This window comes from Salvelinus fontinalis, chromosome 1 (assembly GCF_029448725.1).
Source record: "Salvelinus fontinalis isolate EN_2023a chromosome 1, ASM2944872v1, whole genome shotgun sequence".
NCBI classification, from domain to species: domain Eukaryota; kingdom Metazoa; phylum Chordata; class Actinopteri; order Salmoniformes; family Salmonidae; genus Salvelinus; species Salvelinus fontinalis.
Genome location: NC_074665.1, coordinates 53,404,118 through 53,424,830, shown reverse-complemented (window position 1 = coordinate 53,424,830; position 20,713 = coordinate 53,404,118). Strand labels below are relative to the sequence as shown.

Sequence of the window (20,713 nt, the reverse complement as noted above, 5' to 3'; positions counted from 1 at the left end):
TAGAAGTCTTACGATAGTGAATAACAAAAGAAAGCAAAACATGAGGTTACTTCAGATGTCGATAGGGAATTCAGGGTGTATGATTTAGAGGTGGCTGCCCGTGACACATGCACATTTGTGGCCTGCTGGAGGTCATTTTGCAGGGCTCTGGCAGTGCACCTCCTTGCACAAAGGCGGAGGTAGCGGTCCTGCTGCTGGGTTGTTGCCCTCCTACGGCCTCCTCCACGTCTCCTGATGTACTGGCCTGTCTCCTGGTAGCGCCTCCATGCTCTGGACACTACGCTGACAGACACAGCAAACCTTTTTGCCACAGCTCGCATTGATGTGCCATCCTGGATGAACTGCACTACCTGAGCCACTTGTGTGGGTTGTAGACTCCGTCTCATGCTACCACTAGAGTGAGAGCACCACCAGCATTCAAAAGTGACCAAAACATCAGCCAGGAAGCATTGGAACTGAGAAGTGGTCTGTGGTCACCACCTGCAGAATCACTCATTGTTTGGGGGTGTCTTGCTAATTGCCTATAATTTCCACCTTTTGTCTATTCCATTTGCACAACAGCATGTGCAATTTATTGTCAATCAGTGTTGCTTCCTAAGTGGACAGTTTGATTTCACAGAAGTGTGATTGACTTGGAGTTACATTGTGTTGTTTAAGTGTTCCCTTTATTTTTTTGAGCAGTGTATATGGAATCATGCAGTAACCAAAAAAAGTGTTAAACAAATCTGTCACGGTCGTCATAGTCGTTCTCCTCCTCAGACGAGGAGGAGCATGGATCGGACCAACGCGCAGAGTGGGTAGTGCTCATGATAATTTATTAAATCGAAACGAAACTGAACACTTACAAATACCAAAAAACAACAAACGTGACAAAACCGAAAACAGTCCTGTGTGGCACGAACACTGACACGAGATACAAACACCCACAAAACACACGTGAAACCCAGGCTGCCTTAGTATGATTCTCAATCAGGGACAACGATATACAGCTGCCTCTGATTGAGAATCATACCAGGCCGAACGCACAAAACCCCAACATAGAAAACAACACATAGACAACCCACCCAACTCACGCCCTGACCATACTAAAATAAAATAATTTTTTTTATTTATTTATTTATTTTACCAGGTAAGTTGACTGAGAACACGTTCTCATTTGCAGCAACGACCTGGGGAATAGTTACAGGGGAGAGGAGGGGGATGAATGCGCCAATTGTAAACTGGGGATTATTAGGTGACCATGATGGTTTGAGGGCCAGATTGGGAATTTGGCCAGGACACCGGGGTTAACACCCCTACTCTTACGATAAGTGCCATGGGATCTTTAATGACCTCAGAGAGTCAGGACACCCGTTTAACGTCCCATCCGAAAGACGGCACCCTATACAGGACAGTGTCCCCAATCACTGCCCTGGGGCATTGGGATATTTTTTAGACCAGAGGAAAGAGTGCCTCCTACTGGCCCTCCAACACCACTTCCAGCAGCATCTGGTCTCCCATCCAGGGACTGACCAGGACCAACCCTGCTTAGCTTCAGAAGCAAGCCAGCAGTGGTATGCAGGGTGGTATGGGTGGTAAATACAAGACAAAGGAAAACAGGTCAGGAACGTGACAAAATCAAAATATATTTTATATTTGAGATTCATCAAAGTAGCCATCCTTTGCCTTGATTACAGCTTTGCACACTCTTGGCATAACTCAACCAGCTTCATGAGGTTGTCACCTGGAATGCATGAAAATGAACAGTTGTGCCTTGTTAAAAGTTAATTTGTGGAATTTCTTTCCCTCAATGCGTTTGAGCCAATCAGTTGTGTTGTGACTAGGTTGGGGTGGTATACAAAAGATAGCCCTATTTGGTAAAAGACCAAGTCCATATCATGGCAAGAACAGCTCAAATAAGAAAAGAAAAATGACAGTCCATCATTACTTTAACACATGAAGGTCAGTCAATACAGAACATTTCAAGAACTTTGAAAGTTTCTTCAATTGCAGTCGCAAAAACCATCAAGCGCTATGATGAAACTGGCTCTCATGAGGACCGCCACAGGCTAGGAAGACTCAGAGTTACCTCTGCTTTTGAGGATAAGTTCATTAGAGTTAGCAGCCTCAGAAATTGCAGGCCAAATAAATGCTTCACAGAGTTCAAGTAACAGACACATCTCAACACCAACTGTTCAGAGGAGACTGAGTGAATCAGGCCTTCATGGTCGAATTTCGGCAAAGAATCCAATAATGAAAGGACACCAATAATAAGCAGAGACTTGCTTGGGCCAAGAAACATGAGCAATGGACGTTAGACTGGTGGAAATCTATCCTTTGGTCTGATTAGACATTTTTGGTTCCATCCGCCGTGTCTTTGTGAGATGCAGAGTAGGTGAACGGGTGATCTCTGCATGTGTGGTTCCCACCGTGAAGCATGGAGGAGGAGGTGTGATGGTGCTTGCTGGTGACACTGTCTGTGATTTATTTAGAATTCAAGGCACACTTAACCAGCATGGTTACCAAGGCAATCAACTGACCTCAACCCAATTGAGATGGTATGGGATGATTTGGACCATGTATCGGCTGTCTTTCTCCTCATCCTCGGACGAGGAGAGGAGAGAAGGATCATCAGACCAAAATGCAGCTTGAGGGAAATAAGCCATCTTTTATTTTAAATACGACGATGGCAGCACGAAACACAAAACACTTTCAAACTTACAAAACAAGAAAACGACGTTGACGTAACCTGAACATAAACTTACATAACTAAACATAAACTCACGGACAGGAAACAGACGACATCGAAACGAAACGAAACGAACAGCCAAACAGTCCCGTATGGTACATACATTACACGGACACAGGAGACAATCACCCACAAACAAACAGTGAGAACGCCCTACCTAAATATGACTCTTATTTAGAGGATAACGCAAACCACCTGCCTCTAATCAAGAGCCATACCAGGCAACCCAAAACCAACATAGAAACAGATAACATAGACTTCCCACCCAAAACACATGCCCTGACCATAAACACATAAAAAACAACATAAAAAAGGTCAGGACCGTTACAGAACCCCCCCCTCAAGGTGCGAACGCCGGGCGCACCAGCACAAAGTCCAGGGGAGGGTCTGGGTGGGCAGTTGACCACGGTGGTGGCTCCGGCTCAGGACGCTGTCCCCACACCACCATAGTCACTCCCCGCTTCTGTCTTCCCCTCCCAATGACCACCCTAAAACTCACATCCCCTAAATAAACGGCCAGCACCAGTAGAAGGGGCAGCACCGGGACAAGGGGCAGCACCGGGACAAGGGGCAGCACCGGGACAAGGGGCAGCACCGGGACAAGGGGCAGCACCGGGACAAGGGGCAGCACCAGGATAAAGACCAGCACCGGGATAAGGGGCAGCACCGGGACAAGTGGCAGCACCGGGACAAGGGGCAACACCGGGACAAGGGGCAACACCGGGACAAGGGGCAGGTCCCGGCTGATATACTCTGGCAGATCCTGGCTGAGGGACTCTGGCAGGTCTATGCAGGCTGACGGCTCTCGACGCTCATGGCAGGCTGACGGCTCTCGACGCTCATGGCAGGCTGACGGCTCTCGACGCTCATGGCAGGCTGACGGCTCTCGACGCTCATGGCAGGCTGACGGCTCTCGACGCTCATGGCAGGCTGACGGCTCTCGACGCTCATGGCAGGCTGACGGCTCTCGACGCTCATGGCTCTCTGACGGCTCTGGCTGCTCATGGCTCTCTGACGGCTCTGGCTGCTCATGGCTCTCTGACGGCTCTGGCTGCTCATGGCTTTCTGACGGCTCTGGCAGATCCTGTCTGGTTGGCGGCTCTGGCAGATCCTGTCTGGCGGGCGGCTCTGGCAGATCCTGTCTGGCGGGCGGCTCTGGCAGATCCTGTCTGGCGGGCGGCTCTGGCAGATCCTGTCTGGCTGACGGCTCTAGCGGCTCCTGTCTGGCGGATGGCTCTGTAGGCTCATGGCAGACGGGCGGCTTTGCAGGCTCATGGCAGACGGGCGGCTTTGCAGGCTCCTGGCAGACGGATGACTCAGACGGCGCTGGGGAGACGGATGGCTCAGATGGCGCTGGGGAGACGGATGGCTCAGATGGCGCTGGGGAGACGGATGGCTCAGATGGCGCTGGGGAGACGGATGGCTCTGGCCGGATACGGCGCACTGTAGACCTGGTGCGTGGTGCCGGAACTGGAGGCACCGGGCTAAGGATAAGCACCTTCCTACTAGTGCGGGGAGCAGGGACAGGGCACACTGTACTCTCAAAGCCCACTCTGTAACTGATGCGAGGCACCGGCACTGGTGACACCGGGCTGAGGACAAGCACATCAGGATTAGTAGGGGGAGAAGATACAGTGTGTACAGGGCTCTGGAGACGCACAGGTGGCTTAGTGCGTGGTGCCGGAACTGGAGGCACCGGGCTAGATACACGCACTACAGGGAGAGTGCGTGGAGGAGGAACAGGGCTCAGGATACGCACTGGTAGCCTAGTGCGTAGTGTAGACACTGTAGGTACTAGGCTGGGGCGGGGAGGTGGCGCCGGAAATACCGGACCGTGGAGGCGTACTGGCTCTCTTGAGCATTGAGCCTGCCCAACCTTACCTGGTTGAATGCTCCCGGTTGCCCGACCAGTGCGGGGAGGTGGAATAACCCGCACCGGCCTATGTAGGCGAACCGGGGAAACCATGCGTAAGGCAGGTGCCATGTATGCCGGCCCGAGGAGACGCACTGGAGACCAGACGCGTTGAGCCGGCCTCATGACACCTGGCTCAATACCCAATCTAGCCCTGCCAGTGCGGGGAGGTGGAATAACCCGCACTGGGCTATGCACTCGTACAGGAGACACCGTGCGCTCTACTGCGTAACACGGCGCCTGCCCGTACTCCCGCTCTCCACGGTAAGCCTGGGAAGTGGGCGCAGGTCTCCTACCTGCCCTTGGCCCACTACCTCTTAGCCCCCCCCCAAGAAATTTTTGGGAATTACTTACGGGCTTTTTGGGCTTCCGTGCCAGACGCGTTCCCTCATAGCTCCGGTTCCTCTCTCCGGTAGCCTCTGCTCTCCTCAGTGCCTCCAGCTGTTCCCATGGGAGGCGATCCCTACCAGCCAGGATCTCCTCCCATGTGTAGACACCTTTTCCGTCCAATAAATCGTCCCATGTCCATTGCTCCTTCTTCTCCTGTCCCTTACTCCGTTGAGTTCTCCCTTGCCGCTTGGTCTTAGCGTGGTGGGTGATTCTGTATCGGCTGTCTTTCTCCTCATCCTCGGACGAGGAGAGGAGAGAAGGATCATCAGACCAAAATGCAGCTTGAGGGAAATAAGCCATCTTTTATTTTAAATACGACGATGGCAGCACGAAACACAAAACACTTTCAAACTTACAAAACAAGAAAACGACGTTGACGTAACCTGAACATAAACTTACATAACTAAACATAAACTCACGGACAGGAAACAGACGACATCGAAACGAAACGAACAGCCAAACAGTCCCGTATGGTACATACATTACACGGACACAGGAGACAATCACCCACAAACAAACAGTGAGAACGCCCTACCTGAATATGACTCTTAATTAGAGGATAACGCAAACCACCTGCCTCTAATCAAGAGCCATACCAGGCAACCCAAAACCAACATAGAAACAGATAACATAGACTGCCCACCCAAAACACATGCCCTGACCATAAACACATAAAAAACAACATAAAACAGGTCAGGACCGTTACAGACCACATAGTGAAGAAAAAGCAACCAACAAGTGCTTTTCCTTCAAGACTGTTGGAAAAGCATTCCAGGTGAAGCTGGTTGAGAGAATTCCAAGAGTGTCCAAAGCTGTCATCAAGGCAAAGGGTGGCTACTTTGAAGAATCTAAAATATGTTTTGATTTGTTTAACACTTTTTTGGTTACTACATAATTCCATGTGTGTTATTTCATAGTTTTGATGTCGTCACTATTATTTTACAATGTAGAAAATAGTAAAAAGAAAGAAAAACCCTGGAATGAGTAGGCGTGTCCAAACTTTTGACTGGTACTGTATATATGTATAACTTTATGAGTTGGATTTCCTGTCTTTACAATTAGTTTATTTTGGTTTGCGCTCATTAGCATATTTAGCTAGCAGCCTCCTAGGAAATTCAGTATTACTTGTGCAAATAGTTTTGCATTCTTTGGCATCCCTTTGTGTACTAAGCCAGTAATACCATAAATCACGGAATGACAGAAGGACGGTATGACGATATGAAAATCTGGATACCGCCCAACCCTAAAAAAAAATATTTTGGGGGGTGGGGGGGGATTATCGAGTTGGTGGCATGCACAGTGATGTGGGCCGGTGTGTACAAAATGCCAGGGCCAGGGTGGAATTCTTGTCCCAGTCCGTCCCTAAAGAATGCAGTGCAAGAACAACACTGGAAACTTTACACCATGCAGACAGGAGTTCTCTTTCAGCCAAAGTCAAAGTATGGGATGGCAACATACACACTTTTTGGGGACGTGCATTCATTGAAAGTCTAGACAGAAACACTGTCATTCATCTCTCTCAGGTTCGGTCCACAAGGAAATATAACTACATTGAACCCTGACTTATTGAACCCAACAGTCTTCAGTAGTCTCCTTTCTTTGTCCATCTCAACATAAGGCTTCTCATCAAGCCTCTCACCAATCAGTGGTAATGATGAAAATTCAAAGAAGCCATTTAAAACTAGTGATGAGACACATAAACAGAAAGATGTGGCGATGTGCCTCAGGGCTTTAAAAAGACGCTTCCCTTACGAAAATGCTGTTCAACTGAAACCACATCTTGTCATTGACAGGGAGTTGGGGAGGGTTGCTCTGGTGTATGCCGGAATGGCTCCTTTTTTCTCACCAGCCGGTCTCAGACTCTGTGGGTATTCGAGATGCAACATTTACAAATGCATCATATAAATGACATAAACTCAGCAAAAAAAGAAACGTCCCCTTTTCAAGAACTTCTTAAAAATCCAAATAACTTCACAGATCTTCAGTGTAAAGGGTTCAAACACTGTTTCCCATGCTTGTTCAATGAACCATAAACAATTAATGAACATGCACCTGTGGAACGGTCGTTAAGACACTAACAGCTTACAGACAGTAGGCAATTAAGGTCACAGTTATGAAAACTTAGGACACTAAAGAGGCCTTTCTACTGACTCTGAAAAACACCAAAAGAAAGATGCCCAGGGTCCCTGCTCATCTGCTTGAATGTGCCTTAGGCATGCTGCAAGGAGGCATGAGGACTGCAGATGTGGCCAGGGCAATAAATGGCTATGTCCGTACTGTGAAACGCCTAAGACAGTGCTACAGGGAGACAGGACGGACAGCTGATCGTCCTCGCAGGGGCAGACCACGTGTAACAACACCTGCACAGGATCGGTACATCCGAACATCACACCTGCGGGACAGGTACAGGATGTCAACAACAACTGCCTGAGTTACACCAGGAACGCACAATCCCTCCATCAGTGCTCAGACTGTCCACAATAGGCTGAGAGAGGCTGGCCTGAGGGCTTGTAGGTCTGTTGCAAGGCAGGTCCTCAATAGACATCAACGGCAACAAAGTCGCCTATGGGCACAAACCCACCGTCGCTGGACCAGACAGGACTGGCAAAAAGTGCTCTTCACTGACGAGTCACGGTTTTGTCTCACCAGGGGTGATGGTCGGATTCGCGTTTATCGTCAAAGCAATGAGCTTTACACCAAGGCCTGTACTCTGGAGTGCAGGCAATCTCTACGCTGTGTGTTACAGGGAAGACATCTTCCTCCCTCATGTGGTACCCTTCCTGCAGGCTCATCCTGACATGACCCTCCAGCATGACATTGCCACCAGCCATACTGCTCATTCTGTGTGTGATCTCCTGCAAGACAGGAATGTCAGTGTTCTGCCATTGCCAGAAAAGAGCCCGGATCTCAATCCCATTTAGCACGTCTGGGACCTGTTGGATCGGAGGGTGAGGGCTAGGGCTATTCCCCCCAGAAATGTCTGGGAACTTGCAGGTGCCTTGATGGAAGAGTGGGGTAACATCTCACAGCAAGAACTGGCAAATCTGGTGCAGTCCATGAGGAGGAGATGCACTGCAGTACTTAATGCAGCTGGTGGCCACACCAGCTACTGACTGTTACTTTTGATTTTGACCCCCCCTTTGTTCAGGGAGACATTATTCAATTTCTGTTAGTCACATGTCTGTGGAACTTGTTCAGTTTATGTTTCAGTTGTTGAATCTTGTTATGTTCATACAAATATTAACACATGCTAAGTTTGCTGAAAATAAACGCAAATGACAGTGAGAGGACGTGAGTTTATATACACACAGAAACGTGAGGGGAACTGGTGAACATTACTATTTGTTTGAACTCAGCTCACAGACTTTGACGTTGTGGGCGAAGCAGAGCCGTTATGACTGAAGGTCACACAGATAGAGTTAAAAGGTTGTCGTTAAAATTAAATGTGTACAACACAGAGGCACAGGCAGGCATGGCTAACAATCCTTTTTTCTGGAGGCTTTGCATAATGCCTTGGGCCAAGGAACCACAGAAAGAAAGAGGGGGAGAGAGATAAAGTGAGAGTGAGAGGGTTACAGAGAGAGGGAGAGAATGGAACAGTGCCTTGCTCACAGGCACGCAGCTGCCCACTCAGAGAATGGAGGGCCTCACACACAAAAGTCTTGCAAATGGGTGCGTCTTAAGCACACACAGGAGCATAGAGTGATCCCCTTTAAAAACCTACTTGGTTTAATTACCTCCATAAATTACTACAGCTATCCCATGTCCAAAACAAGTCCCTCTTGTCTGCCTACCGCCTGTCTAGCTATCTGAGACAACCCTGTTCAACTTGACTGTGTTTCACATGCAGATTCCAGCATAGGCCTTTCAGGTTTTACTGTGCTAAAAGGAAGAAATTTAATCAAGGACACCCATTTTTAACACGGCAGTGGATAGTTTGGGAGATCATGCTTCTCATGCAAATCTACTTTGCAGGGCCATGCAGACCTTTCAGGGGGCAGGTGCTCAAGCAAAATTTTTTAAATACATATCTCGAAATTCATATTGACTAATGACAAATTGTAAGTATGCTAGTTACGGTGCCACCTAAAGACATGATTGACATTGGGAAAAGAGGGTGGGCTATCAACTGATCATTGATGATAGATTTGTTTGATTGTGATTTATCTTCAAGGCTCTTAAATAATAACTTAATAATATATATTTTTATTTGTTTAACCTTTATTTAGCCAGGCAAGTTAAGAACACATTCTTATATACAATGATGGCCTACTGGGGAACAGTGGGTTAACCGCCTTGTTCAGGGGCAGAACGACAGATTTTTACCTTGTCAGTTTGGGGATTCGATCCAGCAACCCTTTGGTTACTGGCCCAACACTCTAACCACTAGGAATATTCATATTATTCTATATGGCTGGCTGGCTAGTGGCTTGAGTGGATATTTTAAGTTATAATGATTAGCTAGAGTCTAGACTACCTGTGTTGCTGTTGTTGACTGAGTTGGGTTGCTGTTGCCGGGTGGAGTTGGGTCGGCGCTAGGGTTGTTGATGCAGCCTCTCCTCTCTGTCTTTCTGCCACGCCTATCAGCCAACCAGACTGAATATTAATGATGTAAATAATATGTTATCAAGTGTTATTAAAATGTTATGCTGCTGTGGGAGTACTGTTGCTATTTAAATTAGATAGCTAGCTACACACAGTTAACCAGTGACCACATCGCAAGCCTTGCATGTTTGGATACCGGGCGTGCGCAATCTCGGTAGCCTACAGGGCAGACTGGGAAAAAGGTTTGAGCTCTGTACATGGCAGACCAACAGGCGCAACCAACGGATGGGGTGGCGAACTTGGCGACGTCTTGGAAATGTCACGACGACTTGTGGGCAATAGGTTCAGAACAGTAACGACAAAATGTTATTATATATACACTGTGTATATATACCACCACCCAAAAGGTCAAAGGGGCATGCACAGGGCACAGGTTGACTTATCTGCACATGTGCATGCTTCATGGCAGAAACATAGAAAGAGAGTCCATAAATGAGGCCTACTCTGCAAGATTGTAAACAAACCAAGTTGTACTTTACCCTGAAAGTGCATAAAACTAAATTAGACAAAGCACAGTTGTTTGATAACAGATTGTCTGGAAAGGTTTGAGGAAGTGTTGTGGCAATTCCTACACAGGTACAGCAGTTGTCTTATGTACGGCTATACACAGAGAAGATATATTTGCATGATTTAGCATAATGAATTCATCATTACCGTTTTGTTTAATTCATGTGATCGACCAATACTGGTTCATAACATGTGACAGACCAATACCTCACGAGGCTTCTTCTCTCTAAGCTGAGACCTTGAAACTGAGATATCTTTCGTTCTCAAAACAAAGGTCTGGGAGTACTGCCAAATTGCAGCTACTGATAGTGAGGATTCGATCAGTCAGTCACTTGCATTAGCATAGAAAACAGTTACTATAAAAGCACATGAATAGAACACAGAAATGTGTTATTAGAAAAGCAGAAACATTAAAAATGTCCAGCAAAGAAGCTATGATCTTCAATCATTGTGAAACTAAACAATGCTGAGTATCACAGCTTTCTTTGGCAATCACAAGCAAGTCAAAGCTTAGTTATCATAACTGTGTTTACCACCATAGCTAAGAAGTATGAACCAACACACAATAAACTGTTGTCCTGAACAAACAGCCCCTAGACTGTCTCAGACACACACAGGGCTGGTGGCATAACCATATCAACATCCCCTTTGCATTTAGATACTAGAGCTGGGCATCTGAGTCAATCTAAGCCTGACTTTGCACCTAGTTTGCCAGTTGAACTGAGATTAGTTTTCAAGTGAACGAGTAAATTCCCTCCTGGCTGCAAGTAAGAAGGGGAAAGGCCAACTATGTACATGGGGCATTCACTAAAACCAGTATTTTTGCCAATAACCACCGTAGTAAACCTAGAGAGAACCAAGACATATACAAACACATAGGCATACATTATTTCAGGCTGTCCTAGTAAGGTGAGAACAGATACACAGTTATACTGTAAGCATTCTATGGAATTTCAGGCCATCCTGATACTAAACCAGTCCTGCCTGGTATTTAGGGCCTGATGTCTGCAAATATCAACCATCTCTCCCTCAACATAACCAGAGGGGAAAAAACAAATACTCTTAACAATAACTTCCCTAGTCCCAAAGGAAATGACCCTGACAAACCCATAGTCAAAGTGTACCATTGTCAGTTGTACTTTAATTCAGTGTACCCAAACATTCTGTAGCCCCCCCCCCCCCCCCCCCCCCCCAATTACATTACACACTCCAACCATGATCCAAAATAAGACTCCAAAAACAATGCAATCTAACAATACAGCAACACTTTGATTGTTTTGTTTAGAGAGTAGAGGAGAAGTTTGATTGTCTGAACACATGGAATTGAATGACCACACCATTCAGAACAACTTTGTTCAAGTTGCATTTGAAGCGCTTTCTGAAAAGTCTAGGGGTTGCATTCCATTCAGCAACAAAAACAAAGAACAAAGTGATTCATATCAAGATATACCCGCTGCACCCATCCTCTGCTAAACCACGAACGAGAGAACTGAAATATACTGTTGAGTGTGGTGTCTTGCCCAGTGTGTGTGTGTGTGTGTGTGATAACTCATGGAACACCACAAACGACTATCAATCTCTTTTCAGATCGCGGTGCGGAGTGTGTCAATAAAATGTTATAATAAAGCCACATTACCCTCGTCTTGCAGTTCCTGAAAACAGACAAGGGTTATAGGCACAAAACATGACATGAAAGGGGAAATTAGGTGTGAAATGGAAGCTAAAAGTCTACATTTCTGGGAAATGAAGGAATATATAAATTTTTCAACCATTTTCCATCCTATGAATTAGGAATAAGCAAAGGCTTTGATTTCTGGTCACACAGATGGAAAGGGGGTCTTAACATCTACTAGAAGTCTAAAAGTTTTAAAAGGTATTAGAGATACATAAAAAAAACAACAATGATGAAGTGAAGACCAATGCCAACTAAAATCAACATAGTTTAGCAAAAACGATTTGCCTTCTGTAGGTTAAAGAAATACTGCCTAGTGTCTTGTCATTGTGTTACTAAAAAAAACATATTTTATCTCACTCATGAAGAGTGGAGGATTTTGATGGTTCACAGAAGTAATAATTAAAGGTAGACCTACCATTTAGTCATTGTGCTTTTACTGACAACAATTTTGTTTATGAATTATTAAGTGATTACAACGCGTCACTCTGTTACCAAATCGGTAAAAGAGTGACCATAAAATCTGTAACAGAATAACTGCAATTGAATTGGCCACAATGGGAAGTCATATAAGTCACAAACCAAAGTTGCAGTAGAGCACAGTACAGTAGAGCATATTAGAGTATAATTAATTACAGTAGAGTTCAGTACAGTAGAGCACACACAAGTGATATAATATACTCTAATGGACTGTACTCTACTTTATCTCTTCTCGCTTTAAATGCAACTTGGACAAAGTTGATCTGAATGGTGTGCTCATTCAGTTTCAATACTCTATACTCTACTTTCTTTTCTTTACTGTACTGTGCTCTACTGTACCACCCGGGGTCACAAACATCTGTTTTAAAGGGGAAATGGAAAGAGAGCCTGTTATGCGACTTCCGCTTTTGGACGTTAACAAGGCGACCGCGACACTCCATCTTAACTCCTCCTCCACATTTGCTGGATTGGCTGTGATGTCCAAACTTGTAAGTGGCTCATTAGAATTATAGCCAGTATGTAGCACAATACCCAAACATGCATATGTAACAGTTTAACTTTAGACCGTACCCTCGTCGACACGGGGGCGAACCAGGGACCCTCTGCACACATCAACTGCACACATCAACAACTGACACCCACGAAGCGTCGTTACCCATCGCTCCACAAAGGCCGCGGCCCTTGCAGAGCAAGGGGAACCACTACTTCAGGGTCTCAAAGCGAGTGACGTCACCGATTGAAACGCTATTAGCGCGCAGCACCGCTAACTAACTAGCCATTTCACATCCGTTACACATAGGAGGATATTACATTTTTCTAGCTTTGTGTACTTATTCAGGATACATCACCATGAAAAGAATGACATTGATAATTATGCATTTCTGTACATTACAGATCAAGGACCCATGATGTTATTCTGTTACGGTCATTCTGTTGATCCACTTCACTTACTGTAGTTAAATAACCAAAATAGTTTTGTGTCAAACTCAAGTTGTCATATCATAGCTGATACCCCATTCTTTCTCAGACATCTTTGAATCTCAATTCAAAGTAGATATTTCACAGTTTTTGGAAAATGTGGTCACATAAAAAAATGAGGAAGATATTACTGTCATTCTGTTACCAAACTTTGCATCTGCACTGTTCTTCAAGTAAATGTGTTTTTGTAAAATTTTTAGTGGCAATTTTTAAAAGTGGACTCCTGCATATACACTGAGTGTACAAAACATTAAGAACACCTTCCTATTATTGAGTTACACCCCTCACACACGTCTTTTGCGCTAAGAAAAGCCTCAATACCTCGGAGGATGGACTCTACAAGGTGTCGAAAGCGTTCCACAGGGATGCTGGCCCATGTTGACTCCAATCCTCACAGCAGTTGTGTCAAGTTGGATGAATGTCCTTTGGGTGTTGGACCATTCTTGATACACACAGGAAACTGTTGAGTATGAAACAAACAGCAGCGTTGCAGTTCTTGTCACAAACCGGTGCGCCTGGCACCTACTACCATACCCTGTTCAAAGGCACTTAAATATTTTGTCTTGCCCATTCACCCTCTGAATGGCAAACATACTGTACACAATCCATGTCTCAATTTTCTCAAGGCTTAAAAATCCTTCATTAACTTGTCTCCGCCCCTTCAGCTACACTGTTTGAAGTGGATTTAACAATTTACATCAATAAGGGATAATAGCTTTCACTTGGATTCACCTGGTCAGTCTATTACATTTACATTTACGTCATTTAGCAGACGCTCTTATCCAGAGCGACTTACAGTAGAGTGCCTACATTTTATTACATTTTACATACTGAGACAAGGATATCCCTACCGGCCAAACCCTCCCTAACCCGGGCGACGCTATGCCAATTGTGCGTCGCCCCATGGACCTCTATGTCATGGAAAGAGCAGGTATTCATTTTTTAAAAAGTAACCTTTATTTAACTAAGCAAATCAGTTAAGAACAACTTCTTATTTACAATGACGACCTACCCCTGGCCAAACTCGGATGACGCTTGGCCAGGTGATGTGATACAGCGTTGATTCAAACTCGGGACTGTAGTGACGCCTCTTGCACTGAGATGCAGTGCCTTAGACCGCTGCACCACTCGGGAACATTCATCATGTTTTGTACACTCAGTGTAGGTGTATTGTTTGTTAAACTTAACAATCAATGGTTTTTACTTCGTGTAACGGATGTGAAATGGCTAGCTAGTTAGCGGGTACGCGCTAGTAGCATTTCAATCAGTTACTTCACTTGCTCTGAGACTTAAGTAGGGTTTCCCCTTGCTCTGCAAGGGCCGCGGCCTTTGTGGAGCGATGGGTAACGCTGCTTCGTTGGTGACCGTTATTGATGTGTGCAGAGGGTCCATGGTTCGTGCCTGTGTTGGGGCGAGGGGACGACGTAAAGTTTATCTGTTACATTCGCATACATTTTAAAGTGAAAAAGTGAGTCTCAGCATCACTCTGTTACTGTGGAATTGCCCAAACCCCTATGTGCCTGCACAACCATAATAATAGCATATCCAGCTCTACAATTCCCCCTCTGGATATTTGAGGGTATGCAAGCATGGTGAGAGGTAGCCTAGTGAGGGTGCCTAGGCTAGGTGAGAGGAGGGGGAGAGAAAAAAGTAGTACTTCACAAGAGTGAGTGCGGGTTGGAAGGGGCGAGAGGGGGTTGAGTTGAGTCAAGTACAGACAACCGAACCGCGTTACAGAGCTGGAGCCTTGAATACAGTAAGGCTTTTGTCCCAGTGGCCCAAGCACTGCGCACAAAGCAAATTATCTATCAATCAACTCCTCTCTATTTTCCTATACGACTACGCGCTGTTTTACTACAGTGGAGTCATGCGCATCAGGCAGCTAGAAAGCAAGCAAATTGATTTGCACAGAATCGCAACACGGTATTTGCCTTGTTCCTCAATGACATTGTGCAGTTGCCTATTTTAATATAAATAAAACAAGATAATCATAATTTCCCAAACACTTGCTATTATGAAAGCATGGATAACAAGCAAGCAACACTTCCAAGTTATTTGACAATATTTGACTTTCTCTAGCCATAGGTTAGCCTAAGAACAATATTGTATGCTTCTTTGAACTTATTGCATGTTAGTTAGCAACGGAAAACATATCAAGCAAACTTCAGCAATCAATAAACTATTTTGGGCAACAAAGACACCCAAAAGAGGATGAACATACAATGTCATAAGTAAAGATGATACCGGGATGGATGCCTTACTACCTGGCCAGCTGAGAGTCTGTCGAGGTTAAGTCATCTTCGATTTCCGTAACAAAGGACCTGCAAAGTATGTGGGTCCTCATTCGCACTGCTGCCGCCACAGCGACGTCGCCAGTGTGGGACTGAGCAACTGCATGAAACTCGGTACTCGCTAGCTAGAAGGCTGTAACAAAATCCTCGTTCAGCGAAACCATTTCTCACGCGGGGAGGGGGGGGCAAGCAATTATTGGTTCCAATTTAACTTAACCATGCTTATATTGAGAATATTTAATATATTCGATATGTTATGTTTTTTGCCATTCATTACACATTGTTTTACTTCTAGTTCAATAGAAACGACATAATTTTACTCTCCCCCTCCGTATTGGTATCGTCTACTCGTGTGTCCTTTTCCCCCACAAACTATTCTGAATTTACAACTCCGTAGTAACACTGTAACAGTAACTAGTTCACTTGGCTTCATGCCCATAGGTGGCAAAGGGGCACTTGCCCCCTCAGATTTGTCATGTAAAAAAACAACATAATGAAGTTGTTGTTTCTCTATAATACTACTAGCCACCTAGCAATTTTATGATGTTGATTTAGCTAGCGCATATACAGTAGTTATGAGGTTGGAAGATTGGGAACCTAACTACCAAGAAGCCATATCAATTAAGTTAGAGTAGCTTTCTTGTCTATCTTAGCTGGCATGCCTGATGGCAAGGTTTAGAATATAAATAACTAAATGCACTTAAGACACATTCCTTTCAATCTTTTACCCTGTCTTTAGCAGAGATGCAGAGAATAATATTTACACTGAACAAAAATATAAATGCAACATGCAACAGTTTCTAAGATTTTACGGAGTTACAGTTTATTAAAAGTTTATATAAGGACATCAGTCAATTAAATAAATGCATTAGACCCTAATCTATGGATTTCACATGACTGGGAATACATATATGTATCTGTTCGTCACCGATACCTTAAAAAAAAGGTTGGGGCTTGGATCAGAAAACCAGTCAGTATCTGGTGTGATCACCATTCGACTCATGCAGCGCGACACATCTCCGCATAGAGTTGATCAGGCTGTTGCTGTGGAATATTGTCCCACTCCTCTTCAATGGCTGTGCAAAGTTTCTGGATATTTGTGGGAACTGGAAAACGCTGTTGTGCACGTCGATCCAGAGCATCCCAAACATGCTCAATGGGTGACATGTCTGGTGAGTATGCAGGCAATGGAAGAACTGGGACATTATCAGCTTCCAGGAATTGTGTACCGATCCTTGTGACATGGGGCCGTGCATTATCACGCTGAAACATGAGGCGATAGCAACAGATGAATGGCACAACAATTGACCTTAGGATCTCATCACGGTATCTCTGTGCAATCATATTGTAATTGTGTTCATTGTCCATAGCTTATGCCTCCCCATACCATAACCACACCGTCACAATGGGGCACTCTGTTCACCTGTTGACATCTTCAAAACGCTCACCCACGGGACACCATACACGCTGTCTGCCATCTGTCCGTTACAGTTGAAACCTGGATTCATCCGTGAAGAGCACACTTCTCCAGCGTGCCAGTGGCCGTTAAAGGTGAGCATTTGTCTACTGAAGTCGGTTATGACGCCAAAATGAAGTCAGGTCAAGGGTGGTGATGATGACGAGCACGCAGATGAGCTTCCCTGAGACGTTTCTGACAGTTTGTGCAGAAATCCTTTGGTTGTGCAAACCCACAGTTTTATCAGCTGTCCGGATGGTTCATCTCAGACCATCCCGCAGGTGAAGAAGCCGGATGTTGAGGTCCTGGGTTGGCATGGTTACACATGGTCAGCGCTTGTGAGGCCGGTTGGACCTACTGTCAAATTATCCAAAACTTAGTTGGAGGCGGCTTATGGTAGAGAAATTAACATTAAATTAGCTGACAACAGCTCTAGTGGACATCTGTGGCATTGTGTTGTGTGACAAAACTGCACATATTAGTGTGGCCTTTTATTGTCCAGAGCACAAGGTGCACCTGTATAATGCTCATGCTGTTTAATCAGCTTCTTGATATGCCACACCGGTCAGGTGAATGGATTATCTTGGCAAAGGAGAAATGCTCATGAACAGGGATGTAAACAAATTTGTGCACAAAATTTTAGAGATATAAGTTTTTATGTGCGTATGGAACAATTCTGGGATTTTTCATTTTAGCTAATGAAATATAGGACCAACACTTTTCATGTTGCGTTTATATTTTTGTTCAGTATAGTTATTTAAAAAAATAACCACCATTCAGGAGGATACAGACAGCTGAAGAGGTATGCTTGGATATACAGAATTATTTTTTTACATAGAATTAAGCATAATGATTATGGCTCTAGATTGCAGGAAAAAGCTATTTCAGGTGTTTGAAAACGGCAAAATTCTCCAAATTACAGACAGTGGGCCTAGCTCCCCTTTGGACCACCCCCAGCCATCCTCATGTACTTTGTGCCCCCTCAGATTTTTTGCAGTGCATGATGCCCCTGAATCAGCCTGTCATTAGCGGTGCATGGGTTAAAATCACCGGGGTAGCCAAGCCAGGAAAAAAATTACATTTTACAAGCTATGTGTTGTGATAATTGTGTTGTTCTCTCTATAACCTGTTAGTTCATATGCCTTGACACCATGATATATAGGCTAAGGCAGAGAAGTTGCAGAATAAATTCATCCACACCTGTTTCATCACAAAACCAGAGAGCAACATCTGTCCGGTGAAGTCCATACAACATATTGCATGTCACAAACAGTTACATGACCTAAAGCATGGTCAAGCAAGTTAATTAAGTTAATTAAGTTAAGTTAATTCACTAAGCCAGCTATTTAACATTAGCCTAACGTTATAACATCTAGCTACATATTGAACTTCCATCCTCTCAGGCCAGGGGCACAATGTATGAATTTATGGTTAATACAGAATCGGCATTATAATCATTGGCCAGTACGAAGAATTAAGTAAAACCACAAGTCGAAAACCATATCTCCATTCATGGCAAATTTAGGAAAGGGACAATTTTAGCTAGCTACTAGCCACCGAAGGACAATGACACAACGAGATGCAACAATTCACGTTTTCACGTTTGGCTTCTAATGTGATGTGACTGGTGGGAAGCCAAATCCAAACTGGCTTCGATTGGCACTTTTTTTGTGCGCCAGCACCATTCACAGCTGAGCTCACTCAGTTTAGCTCAACTTTGATTGGCTATAATTTAAAAAAAATATATTATCAAGGGAGGCCAAATGCTCGCTGGTCTCCCTTGCATTCAATGCTAAGGGCAGCAACAATGGCATTGTTGCACACCACTGCAGCCTGTGGCATATTAATTGAAACTTATTAGCTGCATTAGCAGCATACCCTGACAGTAAGGAATGCTGTGTGGAAAAGTTGACTGAAATACTCTCATGACTTGACTTCCATTAACAGGATTGTACTACCTCCCAGTCTCCATATTTGTGACTGCGTCTCTTAACAGCACCTGTGCAAGGGAGTGGACTTTATGTACTGTGGCTTCGGAAAGTATTTCGACCCATTGTCTTTTTCCACATTCTGTTACGTTACACCCTTATTCTAAAATTAAATAGTCCCCCCCCCCCAGAAATATACACCCAATACCCGATAATGACAAAGCAAAAACAGTTTGCTAATTTATATTTAAATTTTATATTTTTTTGTGCGCCAGCACCATTCACAGCTGAGCTCACTCAGTTTAGCTCAACTTTGATTGGCTATAATTTAAAAAAATGTTATTATCAAGGGAGGCCAAATGCTCGCTGGTCTCCCTTGCATTCAATGCTAAGGGCAGCAACAATGGCATACTCGTTTTGACCAGACAGCAGAGATGGGTTACACATACAGAGAGGCGCTGTTTCGTTCGCTTGGATGCTTTCTCTGGTGAGATACATTCAGCCTCTGGCGAATTGAAGGACATTTTCTTGGTCATTTTTTGTGGGTAAGCCTGGCTTCCCTTGGCTAACATGAATACACACCACTGCAGCCTGTGGCATATTAATTGAAACTTATTGTTTCCAGGCCTATATAACCTGTAATTTATGACACTTGCCTAAGTACTAGGCCCTATAAATTCAATGCTCTGATTCAGATTGCCATTTTTAGGCCTATGTCTAAAAGTGTTCATTCCTTGTCACAGTAATATCTGAATACACTCATAGTTCTACTTCAAAATATACTAGATAAAGAAAATGTCATGTAGAAACATGTAGGTCTAAAGTTATATAAACTATGTAGCCGTAGCGAAATACTTGGCCAGGCCTAGTAGCCTAAACAAATTTTTAATAGTTGTAAGTAGAGATATATAGCTACATCCATATACTCTGTAACTGTGAAGTTGACTGAGCTGCCTGTACAGTCTCATTGGGACTAGGCAGATGTTTTGAAATGTGGCAAGGAGGAATTTCTCCCACTTCCACATTGCTTCCCCAGCATGGAAAACTGCACAGCTACATGCAGGAGTAATTCAATCAGCACCCGGAAATCGTATTAAGAGGTCTCAAATGTTTCCAAGGAGATGGAATGAAAAACATAAATATTTACTGTGTCACACTTGAGAATTAAATAAAAGTACAGCATTCATGGTGTTAGTGCGGCAAGAAGGCAGTGGCATCAACTCTGCAACTCTTGATGAACATTGATTGGAAAAAAAGTGTGGCTTCACACCAGTGCCAGCACACATGTTGCCTGTTGACGATGAAAAAATGATGAACCTACTTTACATTTCATGTTACCCATATTCTTAAAGTGTATGTCTTCTGTGACTCAAGAGACACAGACCATGTGTCTATGGCAATGGGCGTCCTAAAACAGGACAATCTTGTCCTGTAAAAGCTTGTGTGGGTGGGGTTGACTTTTGCCTGCACCCAAACCAGTCCTTTTTGGTAGGATTGCTTACGCCTGCCCTAGAAATAGCTTGGCATGCCAGGTGGCTGTTGAAAGAGGATGACATGCTCCAAGCTGATGAATGAAACTCCTCTGTTCAACAAAATGTATAATTTAGGCCTCAAATTCCTGGAGCCAGTTTAATGACTGCTGCCTTAAAACATGGTGTACATTGTGCATGCTTTAGTTCCATTAACAGCACCAGCGCTCCAGATGTGTTCCTGTTCACAGCCTCGTAAACTAACACACTAACCACTATCAAACCCTCAGCACAGGG

The 20,713-nt window shown here is 44.5% G+C and overlaps 1 protein-coding gene across 2 annotated transcripts in view; it reads right to left on the bottom strand.

The window, feature by feature from the left end:
• Positions 1-15,679, bottom strand: part of LOC129857680 (protein FAM53B-like) — a 45,866-nt gene extending 30,187 nt beyond the window's left edge. The window contains exons 1-2 of one of the 2 annotated variants that reach the window (XM_055926174.1): positions 15,537-15,679; positions 13,594-13,732 (exon numbers count right to left, since the gene is read on the bottom strand). The gene's annotated coding sequence lies outside the window, so the exon portion shown is untranslated. The remainder of the gene's footprint in view (positions 1-13,593; positions 13,733-15,536) is intronic. The other variant, XM_055926165.1, reaches the window with a different exon arrangement.
• Between the last annotated feature and the right edge of the window lie 5,034 nt (positions 15,680-20,713).